At 44.5% G+C, this 13717-nt stretch overlaps 1 long non-coding RNA gene across 1 annotated transcript in view; it reads right to left on the bottom strand.

Annotated features, from left to right (window-relative positions):
• Window positions 1-10702: 10702 nt before the first annotated feature.
• Window positions 10703-13717, bottom strand: part of LOC144694210 (uncharacterized) — a 30165-nt gene continuing 27150 nt past the window's right edge. Inside the window, exon 3 of the long non-coding RNA XR_013579680.1 lies at window positions 10703-10860. This is a non-coding gene — a long non-coding RNA (uncharacterized LOC144694210). The remainder of the gene's footprint in view (window positions 10861-13717) is intronic.

Raw genomic sequence — 13717 nt, 5'->3', positions numbered from 1 at the left:
GCTGATGACACCTGAAGCTCAGCATCTGCCTAAATTTGGGCATTGAAGGCTTCTCCTCACTCCTCCGTGGAGAAGCGGCTGCCACTGTCACTGCCTCCTTTACCTCCTCCTGTGTGTCTGTGCAATGCTCACCCATTCTACATGTGTGGCAATACCCAATGATGTGAAGGTAGCTGTGCTATTGGACGGCACTCCTTGACAAAAGTGACACCATCTCCTCTGATTGCAGTGATCTCCTGAGGTGTCCAGTGGACCAGAAGCCCTTGTCTTTATCTCATCTGCTGCTGGATCTTGAGTCATAGCATCATTACGCTACAGAAGGAGGCCATTCATCCATCCAATCTATAATGGCTCCCCATGGAGAAATTCAGTCAGTCACATTCCCTTGCTTTACCCTCATAGCCATGCAAGTTTATTCCCTTCAAGTGCCAATCCAATTTCCTTTTGAAATCATTGATTGTCTCTGCTTCCACCACCTCCATAGGCAGTGAGTTCTACAACATTACTACTCGCTGTGTAAAAAGGTTCTTCCTTACATCCCCCCTGTATCTCTTGACCAAAACCTTATGGCTATGTCCCCTAGTCCTTATACCATCAACCAAATGGATAGTTTTTCCTTGTATCCCTCATCCAAACCTATCATAATCTTGCACACCTCTATCAAATCAACCCTCAATCTCCTATCCTGTGGGGAGAACAACCTCAGCTTCTCCAACCTCACCTTATAGCTAAAATCCCTCATCCCTGGGACTATTCTGGTAAATTTCCTCTGCACCCTCTCAAGGAACCTCACATCCTTCCTGAAGTGTGGTGACGAGAACTAGATGCAATATTCTAGTTGTGACCCAACCAGAGCGTTATACAGGTTCAGCATACCTTCCCTGCTTTTGTACTCAATGCTTTTATTTATGAAGCCCAAGATGCCATATGCCTTGTTAACCACACTCTCAATATGTTCTGCCATCTTCCTAGATCTATGCATATGCACTCCAGGGCCCTCTGTTGATGCATACTCTTTAGATGCACATTCTTTAAAACTGCGCCATTAAGTTAATTTTATCTGCTGGAGGGATGTGATTTACCTAAAAGAGCTGCTCCTTTAATCAACCTTTGATGTCTCCCACTTGATCAGGAGTTTCCAGTGGTGTGGAAGGTGCACACAGGTGCCACAGGTCACACATGATAAAAAGAATGTTAGAAACATCCATCAGTCTGTTCATTCTCCATTGGCTACACACCCACCTCACCCTCAGCAACATGCTTTCCTGCCGCGACCCATCTGATCTCCATGGGCATCACCACAGTGATGAATGACACTCCACTTCCCATCCATTGATGCTCCAGGCATTGTGAGCGCACCTTTCCTGCAAGCTCAGAAATACAGGGTGTCTCTCCTGTCTCATGGCCTATCTGTGCAGCTCACTCTAAGACGCTGTAAATGTGCAGCAGTGCACTGTTAGGATGGCATCAGCAAGTGGCCATTCAGTCACCTCCATGCAGCGCTCACCTTGAACTGACAATAAGGTTCATATGCACAGAAACTGGGCACCGCAATGTGGAGGATGGTGTCTGTTCATACCCCATGCATTGGTCAACCACCCGGCCTCATGTATCATTCATGCTGGGCTGCCAGTTTGCAATTATGAATGTCACTCACCTTCCCAGACCACATCAGGTTATTGAATCTCTGACGCCACTAGACGCATGTTCCTCCATCCACCCAAAAGTTATTGACTTGCTTGGCTGCCTCCAGCCACATCTTGTTCATAAGGCTCAACATCACTTGTCTCTAGGAGCACCTCCAGGGAGGTATCACTAAATCTTGGAGCGACCATTCCTTACACTGCAGCCATTCCTCTCCAGTCTCCCTTGTTCAGCGCCCCTTTAATGTGTCCCCTGTAATTAGCCAGCTCTCCAGTCTGCTGGCTTTTAATTGATTCTACATGGCAAAATCAGCGGAGCCGTCCCATCACCTGCGTATGCAGCCATGGATATGGCCCCATTATGAATGTTAAAATCCAGCCCAAAGTATAAAGCCTTGAAATTGTTTTTAATGATTACAAATGCCAGTAACTGAGAGGAGTCAATAATGGGCATTTACCTATTCCTAGCCTTTTCTAAAGCAATGAAGTAAACAAACTGTGCCCACTATTAGTACAGGATTAAAATCACTGGCACCAAATAATTGTATGAATGGGCACTGCATGGCCTGATATAATGTGTGCAGCATTTGTCTGTGCCAGAAGTGCACTGCATATCTATATTGGTTAGGGCACCCCATAGTCATCCAGGGCTACCATGTGAAACAGGGGTTAGGCCTATTGCTTATGCAAATCGGGGGCATATGTGTCTTTCAGGCCCTTTGTGAAATTGATTCATGAATGACAATGTGCCGTGCAAACTGCGGACAGCTTTTCTCAGACCTACTGCAGATAAATGCATGGATCTTTAAGGGTCTATTTGAATCTGCCACTTAAAAAGTAAACTCAAAGATTTTTGCATCCTTCAATGTGGTTATTTCTTGATGGGAATCTAGTCCAGAACGCAAAATGAAAGTCACTCTGGCTGCAACAGTTCTACATGCAATGAGTTTAAATAGTTTCAATCAAGCTCCCAGTGGGTGTCAAAACTACACCACTTCAGCATTAATTAGCAACTTCACTCACAAGCCACAGGATTGTCAGTGCGAAGTGAAAAAGTGTCACAATTTCTCAGTAGGGAATGCTCTTCTGGTCTATGATCGGAGACAGATATTGTAGCGATTCAAAGGAAGCGTGTTACTCTGCTTCTTCCCATGCTACATATGACCAGGGAGTGCTCCATATTGACACTGAGGGTGGAATTTAATGTAGGCGGTGATGGCACTGAGGACAGGCCAGAAAGCTGAAGCAGCCCCATCTCAACCGTTTCAAGGAGCCTTGACACAATTTTGTGTTCTTCAGGCAATTTACAGACTGGTGTCAGGAACTCTGTCCCTATAATAGCGGAGAACCTGCTTTCAAGAGCTGCTGGCCAATCAAAGGGCTGACAGCTCTTCAATCCCAATGGTGCTTCTCGGAGTGATGGCTACTGCTGGGACTGCGCCTGGCTGGGTGTAGCATCATGGTGCTGCCCTGGAACCCAGGTGAATGGGGTTGGGGTCCTGGGGGCCAGTCAGCCGGGCCCTGGTGAGTGATGAGGGCAAGGTTCATTCTGCTTGGGCAGGGGTGACCCCTTGCCACCATGGGGCTCTCCTTGGGCCGTAGGATCCCTTATCAGGATTAGTTGTGCCCCCCACCAGGCCGAGCCTGCAGGAGGCCACCAGCTTTTTCTGGGCAGGCTCCCCAGGTGACAGAGAGCACCCCCCCCCCAATAATTAGCCACTTTAGGACCTGAAATGACACTGTGCAAGAAGGCCATCCTCGAAGGAGTCGGGAAGATGACAGGCACTCCATCCCCTGCCTTCCTCCCCAACCCTCCCAGCCTCGTAACCTGCTCCCATGGGCCAGTTTAAATTTCACTCTGTATGTGTCATTCTTACCTTAACAAATACAAAGAAAAAATTAGTCATTTATGTAATAAATACACGCTATTGTTATGATCCGGTTAGGAACTGTTAACACTTAAAGAAGAAATCCAAACACCCAGCAATTAACTGAGAGAACTACACCACAAGATTTCAAGTTTTTTAACAAAAATAAACTTTATTGTAGATCAAAAAGAATTAAACAAATTTAGCACTAGTAACAACACTATAGCTTATAAAGACGTATGCCATAAACTCAGTTCTTCTTTTTACTTCCCCCGAGAGTTCTTACGAAATCTTGAAGGTTCACTCACTTTTTCTGTGGGACCAATCCAAAAGGTATATCACCTCACTCTGGAATTTACTTTACTTCTCTTCCTTGTTCCAGCTGTTCTCAAAGGAACACGGTTTCATGGGGGTCCTTCCAATAGCTTTTGGCTAAGCGACCCTCCAACTTCTTTACGGATTTCACAACTCTGGATTCCACACCTCAAGCACCAGCCTCCCTGCAACTCCTGCAAGTGGTTTAAAGCATCACTAAACACCACTGGTTTCCAATAGCCTGCCGCTATGGTTTCATGTTGCAACTAAGCTAATTACTTCCAGAACTCCAGGTTAACTGCCTTTCACTGAGAGGATTGCTGTAGATTTCTTCCTTTAGCTCCCAGGGAAACAAATCTTGCAGTCATTTTTCCCCTTGGCAACTTTGTCTTATAATGAATACCCCAGCTCCAAATTGCAGCCTATATCATGGACGATAGATCTAGCATTTACTCTACTTCAGGTGTAGGTCTGGCTTTATCTCTTAACTTCCAAGGAGCTCCAAGCTTATAAGGCCCAAAGCTGACACAGTCTCTTAACTTTGTCAGCTTTGTTAACTTAGTCTTTTCCAACATCAACTGGTCTTGCCTACTGGCTAAGCCTACTGGCTAACTGAATTCACAGAGATAAACTCAAAACAAAGAATCTCACTAAGCTTCAACCATCTCCATGGCAAATGTGACACATGCAGCCTATGCCAGGTAGAAATTAAAATTAACTGCCTTTTAGTTCCAAAGCTTTCCTTCATTCTGGAAAACCGTATGAATAATATCTCTTTTACTGCAATAGCTGCAGATTTCATGTCTTCAGTTCTTTAGCCAAGACCACCACCTTTTTTACTCTGACTTTATCCAGCAAACTGTAGTTGCCTTTTGAATTGTAATTATCTTAAACCTGTGTTGTTTGCCAGCCTCTAGCTGTTTACCAGAGTTTTCCCTGCTAAACTTACATTTAAAATTCAATTTCTAAAATTAAAAAGCTATACCTCTAAAACATATGAACTATGACATTAGGCATATCTATAACTATAGTGATGTGCTCCTTCAAAATTTGCTGAAGGGATAGGGAGAAATCAAAAGAACACACTGTGCCATGGACAGTTATGAGAAATATTAATTGTAGAGCCCTTGTCCTCCCTTATTCCTCCTCTCCCGAAGACAGCAGTCCTCTGCCCCCTCATTCTATCACAATTGTTTGTATAGCCTGTACATAGTATCTTATTCACCATGGGACCTATGACAACCGAACCTTTAATCCTGATCCTTCTTCACCCAAAGATCATACATATGCACATCTGGAAGTGGTGACTAGAAATCCTAGCCAGTTTTGTTGACAAAACCCAATTGCATGGCCACAACTTCACACCAAGTGGCATAATCTACCTACTTCACCACAAAATAATAGAGTCCTGCTTTATTTCTAAACATCAATAATTTGCCCATTTACCCATTGAATCAAAAGGGAAATGCTGATCATATAAAGGTGATGTTAACTAATATTTACTCTGATTGAAACAGTTTCCTTTGAAACAATTAATAAATGTTCAATAGTTTCACATATTTTGCTAATTCTACTAATCTTCATTATTGATATGTGCATTTTAATTGACATAAACCATATCTTGCACCAAGGATTAATATTGTGATTGGATGTATGTTAATAAATTTATTATAGATTTTTAAAAATATATCTTCATGTATCTATGTGATGTTGACGATATGCTCATTTTTAGTTTCAGTTTACCAAGCTTAAAGCTGGCAAGTAATCCTATCTGTTTGGGCAATACATCAAGGATGTACAGTACCTTGGAATAACCTTTCCATGGCTTCTCCCAGGAGTTCATCACTTAAACACTGGTCTGATTTTAACTCTGTGAAAATGATTGTGTTTTAAATGAGTTAAAATCTCATCCTTTGTTTTCTATCCTGTGCAACAGTCTCAGAGGCTTCAAATATAAAGACATGCAAAATGTTATTCAAGGTGTGATGACCCATGTGCCTGGAAAAGCCTGAGTTTTCTTTTGTGTGATGTCCCTTTAAGACCAAAGTGGACTGGGGGAATATTTTGAAAGAAGGTTAATTGTTTCCTGATTATGATATCATTAGGTTCCAAGAAATGTGACCTGAGATTGCCATTGAGATGAACAGCTAAGAAGCAAAAGGTGAATAGAAAGCTAATGACAATGGGGTTGGATCAGCCTGCATTTTCTGTTTTGCAGTTCAGAATACACTGACAATTCATGTAAAGTAGAAAACAAGAAAGATTCGCTTTGGATGGAACTGATTTCTGTTTGGCAGTCTTTGAACAGGTCCTAGTGTTGAAGCAGGTCTCTGAGAATAGAGCAAATATTGTGTTACTGGGTGTTGCTATACAGCTGGAAATAGTAGAGAGCTGAAGACAGGAAGGGTAAGGGATTGTGGATTGGACAAGACCCATTGCTGCTGTTCAGTGCTGCCAGAGCCCATGAGACCATTTAATAGAGTAAGATAAGTGAGCCTCTCACCCTTGTTCCCTGGCCTCACTCCCTGCCATTATTCCTGGAATTATGAACAGGTGAGAAGGGGTGAACTGGCTCCCCTCTATTCAACCTCCTTGGTTGGTCACAGCAAAGGTTTAAATTTCGTTCTTATGAGGATATGCCTTTTCCAAATCAGAATGCATTTTACTATTTAAGCTCTGAGCAATAAGGGGTCGATCAAAGAAAGTTTTCTTAGTCAAAGAAAGAGCAAATTTATTAATCTCTAAACCCGAGAAAGATAATAAAAGTGCAACATCAATCATTTGGCCCTCATGCAGTCATTAGCCCCCAACCCCCCACCCCGCCCTCCCACCCACCACACACACACACACACACACATACACACATATGCACACATAGGTATCAGAAATAAGGGAAGTTAGAGTCCAATAAAACAAAGGTAAAAGAATATATGGTTAAGTGTCCTTTGACGGTCCTTGAAGCGTAGATTTTAAATGATGCGGCTGATTTAGATTAACTGGTTTCTTGGATGCGGTCAGATATAGATTTTGCAATTATTACGAGATCTCAGTTCACTGATAGGTTTATGGTAGAGTTGGCTTCTCAAACTGGGCAACACACTTATTCCAAAAGGGAGAGATGGAGAGAGAAGAAGACTTTCTTAACACTGCATGTGTCACTTGCAAACTCTCTCTAGTGGCTGGCAGCCTTGCCTTGAAATACTTCACCCATTGTGTATTTCCAAGAGGAATTGGGTGGGTCTGTCTGCAGCAGCCATTGTTTCAATATCCAGTACTTTGCATTTTTAATGTCTCTCCCTTAAACAGTTACGAGTTTCTATGGGTGTCTGGATTATAGGAAATGTCTCTCTCTTCACACTCCCCTGACAGTTATTTGTTGATTTCTCATCTTCACCTTGGGTTGTGGCCTTGCATTTTTAAGCAGTTTGCTTTGTCTCAGTTCAAATTTCCAGTCAGTTGAAAATTTAAAAATCATATTTTCAAAAATAAAGGGCCATAGCCTCATAACACTGGGCCTCGGCAATAGAAACAGTGATTTCTATGGGAACCTATGACTCACTTAGTCATTTCGCTTAAAGTCACATTTTTCAGGAACACAACCACAACTTCAAGTGAAATTTATCTTTTTATTTGAAATATCCTTCACCTGTTAATTTATGTTACAATTATGTTGATTTTAGTTGATTTCAGTTTTAAAAAGTGAAACTTGTCGATCAGTTTTCCTTTCATGGGAATTACTTCCTTTTAAAAGTTATTGATCTCTACGGGGATCATAACAAAGGGAACATTCAGGAAAGTCAGTCTCATTTCAATAGGTTTAACCTACTAATATTGAGCAAGAGGGGACCACACCAATATTATTTATCTTCCATTGCATCAGAGAATTTTCTAGAATGTAAATATCCAAGGAAATAATTTAGAATAATGATTCTCTCAGAATGGGATTCATTTTAGTCTCAGTTTTATTTGTTTAGGTTAAGTGTATGAAGCAACTCACAAATAGATGGCTCAATACAGGAGAGCCCAAAGGCCACCTTCTGTGCTGTAGCCATTCTATGATTCTTTGACTTGAGAAGATTAGATGCTTGCTTTTCTGAACATCTCTCTTCTCTCTCCAACTGTGAACCTGACCTCTCTGTGGTTCACCATTTAACTCCACTCCTTTTCCAATGTGACATCTGTCTATGATCTGTTTTGCTATTCTAATTCTGTTCAGCATATGCTTCCAGAACAGTGGAACTGTTTTTACCAAATTGTGCTCATGTCAGGAGTGGCTCAACAACAACAACAGCAACTTGTAATTATATAGCACGTTTAATGTAATAAAACATCCCAAGGCTCTAGGAAAGCAATTTTGTAAAATTGGTCCTGGTATCTTATCTTTCTCTTACGCACTCTGCAGTCCTTTTATCTACATACCAACTGCAGCAACTTTAAACCTTAACTTTATCACAGATTTTAAATTTATCAGGGTGCAGGCTGGTATTCCAGGTGTAGAGACAACTAGTTCTGGAATGGGACAAAGGAGAATGTGCACCCAGGATGTTGATCTGTCTTATTTTGCCTTTCTGGAAGACTGGTGGCCAACTGTGTTTTCATTGTCCATTTATTTTGTTATTTGTTTTCAGACCTCCTGTGGTTGCAGGTTTTTTCTTTTCTTACTTTCCTCGACCTCCTCCTTTTTCTGACAATAAGTCATTAAATTGAAGCATTGGGCAGAATATTATGGTAGGTTTGCAGGCAGGGTTGGGGGGAGTAAAATTCCCTGGGTGGCCTTCCCACTGCCCTCCTGCCCGCCCCTTACTATCCACTATTTGACATGGGTGGGCAAGGTCTAGGGCACCACCTCACCCTCACCCCAATTAAGGCCCTTAAGTGGCCACTTAAGGGACGTTTTCTGACTGGCCTCAAGTTTGAGGCTGGCGGGAAGAATTCAAGGGCAGCGGGGGAAGCTCAGCAGGTCACCATGATTGGGCCTCCCTCAAGGGACCCCTCTCCACATTGGACACACAAGGTATGCCCTAACGGATACCCCCTCTCCACCTTTCCTCTCCATCAAGCTTCCCATCTTACACCCCCTGGCCTCACCTCCTCTGGCAGCTTTGAGACCTTACCCCCTACCTGCACACATTCCCCTGGTCCTGGACTCCAGGACTTAGAATCTGGGGGACTGCTTGTCATCCAGTACTGGCCACTGCTGCCACTGGTGCTGCGGGGACTCTTTTCATTATTTCAGCTATTTACATATAGGCTGGTTCTTTTCATTCTTTTCCATTACGACAATGAGATAAGGGAAGATATTCCAGGGTCAGCGTAAGTGTTGGCATAAATTTGACACTGTTTCAGAGTAAGGAGGTTCACACTTTGGGTTGAAACTCAGATCCACCATGTCTTTCCTTAGATAAGGGGGCCAAAACCGTTCACAGTACACTAGTTAGACCACGGCTAGAATACTGTGAACAGTTTTGGTCCCCTTATCTAAGGAAATATATACTGGCATTGGAGGCAGTCCTGAAAGGTTTACTAGGTTGATCCTGGGTATGGAGGGATTTCCTTTTGAGGAGAGGTTGAGTAGGCTGGGACAAAAACAAAAAATGCTGGAAAAACTCAGCAGGCCTGATAGCATCTGTGAAGAGAAGTAAATTCTCTCCACAGATGCTGTCAGACCTGCTGAGTTTTTCCAGCATTTTTTGCTTTTGTTTCAGGTTTCCAGCACCTGCAGTATTTTGACTTTATCTTGAGTAGGTTGGGCCTGTACACATTGGAGTTTAGAAGAATGAGAGGCGACCTTATTGGAACATATAAGATTCTTAGGGGTCTTGACAGGGTAAATGCTGAGAGGTTATTTCCCCTTTTGGGAGAGTCTAGGACCAGAGGGCATAATCTCAGAGTAAGGGATTGCCCGTTTAAGACAGAGATGAGGAGGAATCTATGGGATTCTTTACTGCAGAGGGCTGTAGAGGTTGGGTGATTAAGTATATTCAAGGCTGAGACAGACAGATTTTTAATCAGTAAGTGAATCAAGGGTTTTGGGGAAAAGGCAGAAAAGTGGAATTGAGGATTATCAGATCAGCCATGATCTCATTGAATGGTGGAGCAGACTCGATGGGCTGAATGGCCTACTTCTGCTCCTATGTCTTATGGTCTTATGGTTTTTGCCCCAAGTCCCCTCCCTCCTCAACAAATTGTTGTACGGACACCTTTCCCTTCTTCCCCATCATGTTGTGGGAGCATTCTGGGGCCATTTTCAAGCTTCCAGAGAAACTCGGTTAAAAGTGTCCCAAGAGGAACAATGTCTAATTATGCAGGGCCTATTCTGGGTCTAATGAAGTCACCAACAGTAATGAATCCCAGGAGCCTCTTTGTTCACTCAGGGAGGAGTTTTAAAAATTCCTGCTCGTTTTGGTAGCCAGTTTGACCCCTGTTTCTCAAAGTAGCTGTGTGTCATTTCACATTTTCAGCAGCAACTTGGGACAGGTATTGCTACAGGCATAGGTGTTTACCCTCAAGAGTATGTCAAGTCCTTTATTGCTAATCCTTCTGTAGATTTTGACACTATGCAAACTTAAGAATAATGCTAGATGTACTAGCACTCAGTGCTGTAGGAATGGAATGCACTTAGTTCTGACAGATTTTTAAAAAGTAAACTTCGTGAGCACTAAATTAGCATCATAATTAAAGTTTTATTTTTATTGAACTTGAAGCCTGATATATGATTGCAATTTTTAAAAAAATGCCAAAACCTTAATGGAGCTAAAGTAACACTGTACATCTTACTCCATATTAACAGCAGCTGTTCCGACATCTGCATTCTGTAGCAAAGAGCATCTGCTCCAAGAAACCTGTATGAAATACCTTTGGAATGCATACCTTTCCAAACAGCATCAGCAGCCTCTGCTTGGAACTGGTGACAATTGGACCCTTCCCAACAACCTGAGGGCTGATTTTTCGATTTGCTTGCCAAGGAGCACCTGATAGGTGAAATTAAGACTTTTGGTGCAATCACCCAGAACTTTCCTGTAGAGTGCTGCAACCTGCATAATTAGGGCAATGGAATGAACAGCAGTCTGCTTCAAGCCCTAAGGGAGGAAGAACTGGCCAAAAGCATCATATACCAACCTGCATTCCCATCCCACAGAGTCACAGCCAACAATGCATTCTTCCATCACATACACAATGCCACATATCAACATAGCATATACTTAGGAATTAAATATCAACACATGAAGTTCCAGCACACTATGCATAAACCTAACTCCTAAAATGCTCACACAGCACCATTCACATCCTCAAGACTTGTCACAGCACTTCACAACCAATTAATTACTTAAGTGTAATCACTGTTACTATGCAGATAAGTGCGGCAGCCTGCAAATACACAAGGACCCAAAGCTTGTGGCAAAATAAAGACAAAGCTAATAGCGTTCAACATTACTTAAGTCTGAATGCCATAGTTACTTCAGGAGAGCACAGCAGCACAATAAAGTGTGAAAATTGAGAAATTCCATCAGAGGTGTGCTGCTCTGCTGTTAGCATTGTGAAAATTGCATCTTGCTGTTTTGCTTCCCATTCAAATGCATTGAATAGTGTGAAGTGCCTATGCTTGCATGGTAGAGATGAGTGAAACTCGCCACAGAAAGTTAAGCAATTTCAAACCTAAGTACCCTTTTAAAGCATGATGTGTAAATTCCTACTCATCAACCTAACTGGCACTGCAAATTAACTATTACAAGTGAGGAATCTTATCCCTTCATGTTTTGCAATCCTTCCATCTGATTGTTAAAGGAGATATACCAGAGCTTGCTCTGTTTACTCAGGTCCCGGATGTCCTGTAGAAGGCACCCACTCTTTCCATCTTGCACTTTCAGTAGCTTACCTGCTCTGGTTGAATAACTGTTGTGTGGCACTACCACTGATATCGCTTCTCGGCCTTTTGGCTAAGATCAAGTGTTGCAGGGGCGACACCATGGTCCTGCCAAGGCAAGGTCGGGATGGAAGGGCTATAACCAATCGCAATCGAAATCCATACCGTGGGTTACCTATCACCGTCCGAGTCACGGTGAACCACAGCGAAGGAGGATCACCTATGGATCGGGGCTTCTTCACCAGGAGGATCCTGTTGAAGGCGTGCGGCTTCCAAGCTCCGGAGATCTTCACCCTGCACGACTCCCGCAAAGGTGGTTATTTTGACGTGACGTTCAAGCGGGTGGCAGACTGCGTCCGGCTCCTGAGGGTGTTCGAGGAGAAGAGAGACCTGCCGGAGATGAAGATCCTGACGGCGGAGCCGCACTTTTCTCTGCCGTTGCAACGGGAACGTGTGGTGATGTTGCATGTGTACAACCCCTTCGTCCCTGTCGCCGACGTGGTCACCTTCCTCACCAGGTACTTCGATAAGGTGGGGAGCGGCACCGAGATTCGAGATGACTTGGGGATCTGGACAGGCAAACGCCTGTTTAAGGTCACGCTAAAGACCGACGGTAAGGGAGCCGTTTTCCACCCTCCTTCCAGTTTCGCTATCGGGGGAAACCGTGGCTACCTGGTCTACGCTGGGCAACCCAAGCATTGTCGCTCATGCGGCAAGGCTGGTCATGTGGCGGCCAACTGCAGCGCCTCCCTCTGCAAGATCTGCAAACAGGAAGGGCACCAGACAAAAGACTGCAAACAGGCCAAGTGCTGCAACCTGTGTGGCGAGGCAGGTCACCTCTACAGGACCTGCACCAAACGCTGCCTTACTTACGCACAGGCAGCCAAAGCCGACCAGGGGGAAGCAGAAGAAATGTTTCGTGTCACTCCAACCACCAAGGCCCCCAGGGAGCTCAACGGGACAAAGGAGGACACACAGGACACAGAGAGAGACAAGGTGGAGAAAGAGATCGAGGCAACAGAGAGCCAATCAGCAGCACTACCCCCAGTACCTCCCAGTCCTCAGGACAGCGAATCAATGGAGGAGGAGGCAGCAGTGGAAAAGCAGCAGGGGGAGTGGCGGACGGTGAAGAACAAGAAAAGTAAGAGGGAGCGAAGAAGAAGCAAAGGCGTTTCCCAGAGAAGCGGCAAGAGGCGTCTCCCATCCGACACGGATGACAAGGGCAGCAGCTCTTCGGATGATGAAGTGCCAGGGCGGCACCGACAGAAGAGGCGGCAAAGCTCCAGGGCGTTGGAGGACGAGACACCCGAGCTCCAGAAAATTGGAGACAACAAGGAGACCAGCGCACCCCGACTTTGCCTGCAACCTGAGGAGGCCAGTGCACCACAGCCCCTGGAATCTGGGAGCAGTGAGGCAATCATCGCACCCCAGCTCCAGGAAGCCGGGAACAGCAACACCCCAGAGGGGGTGAGTTTTGGAGAAGCTTCTCCAGCAAAGGTCATCTCAAAACCCGCTCTCTACGTGAACCTCCAGATGCCACCGGAGCAGAACACGGCCAAGGAGATCTACCTCAGCCCATCCAAAGTGAAGGAATTTGAGCTCACTACGGGTATGAAGGAGCAGACTAAAGGTCTGGGACTCTCAGAGACAGTGGGTTTGGTAGGAGAATAAATGCTTTAAAATGGGTTTAAAGATTGTATCCATAAATGTGCGTAGCATTAAATCTACTACGCGATGTGTTGCGACCTTGGACTACCTAGCCAAGGTCAAAGCTGACCTGTTGTTTCTGCAGGAGTGTGCGATACCGCACCTCAGCTCCTACAGGCAATGGTCACGATGGTGGTCCCATGGGCCATCGATCTGGTCGGGCGGAAACGACTCTCGTTCCTCCGGCCTGGGTATTCTGCTGCGGGGAGGCAACTTCACCGTCTCCGAGGTCAAGGAGGTGGTGGGCGGGCGACTCCTCGTAGCAGACGTAATGTACAAGAACGCTCCACTCCGGTTAATTAACGTGTATGGCCCGGCAC

The sequence above is a fragment of the Cetorhinus maximus genome, chromosome 19, assembly GCF_964194155.1.
Source record: "Cetorhinus maximus chromosome 19, sCetMax3.hap1.1, whole genome shotgun sequence".
NCBI classification, from domain to species: domain Eukaryota; kingdom Metazoa; phylum Chordata; class Chondrichthyes; order Lamniformes; family Cetorhinidae; genus Cetorhinus; species Cetorhinus maximus.
The sequence above is the reverse complement of the archived record's forward strand: the minus strand, read 5'-3'. Positions and strand labels throughout refer to the sequence as shown.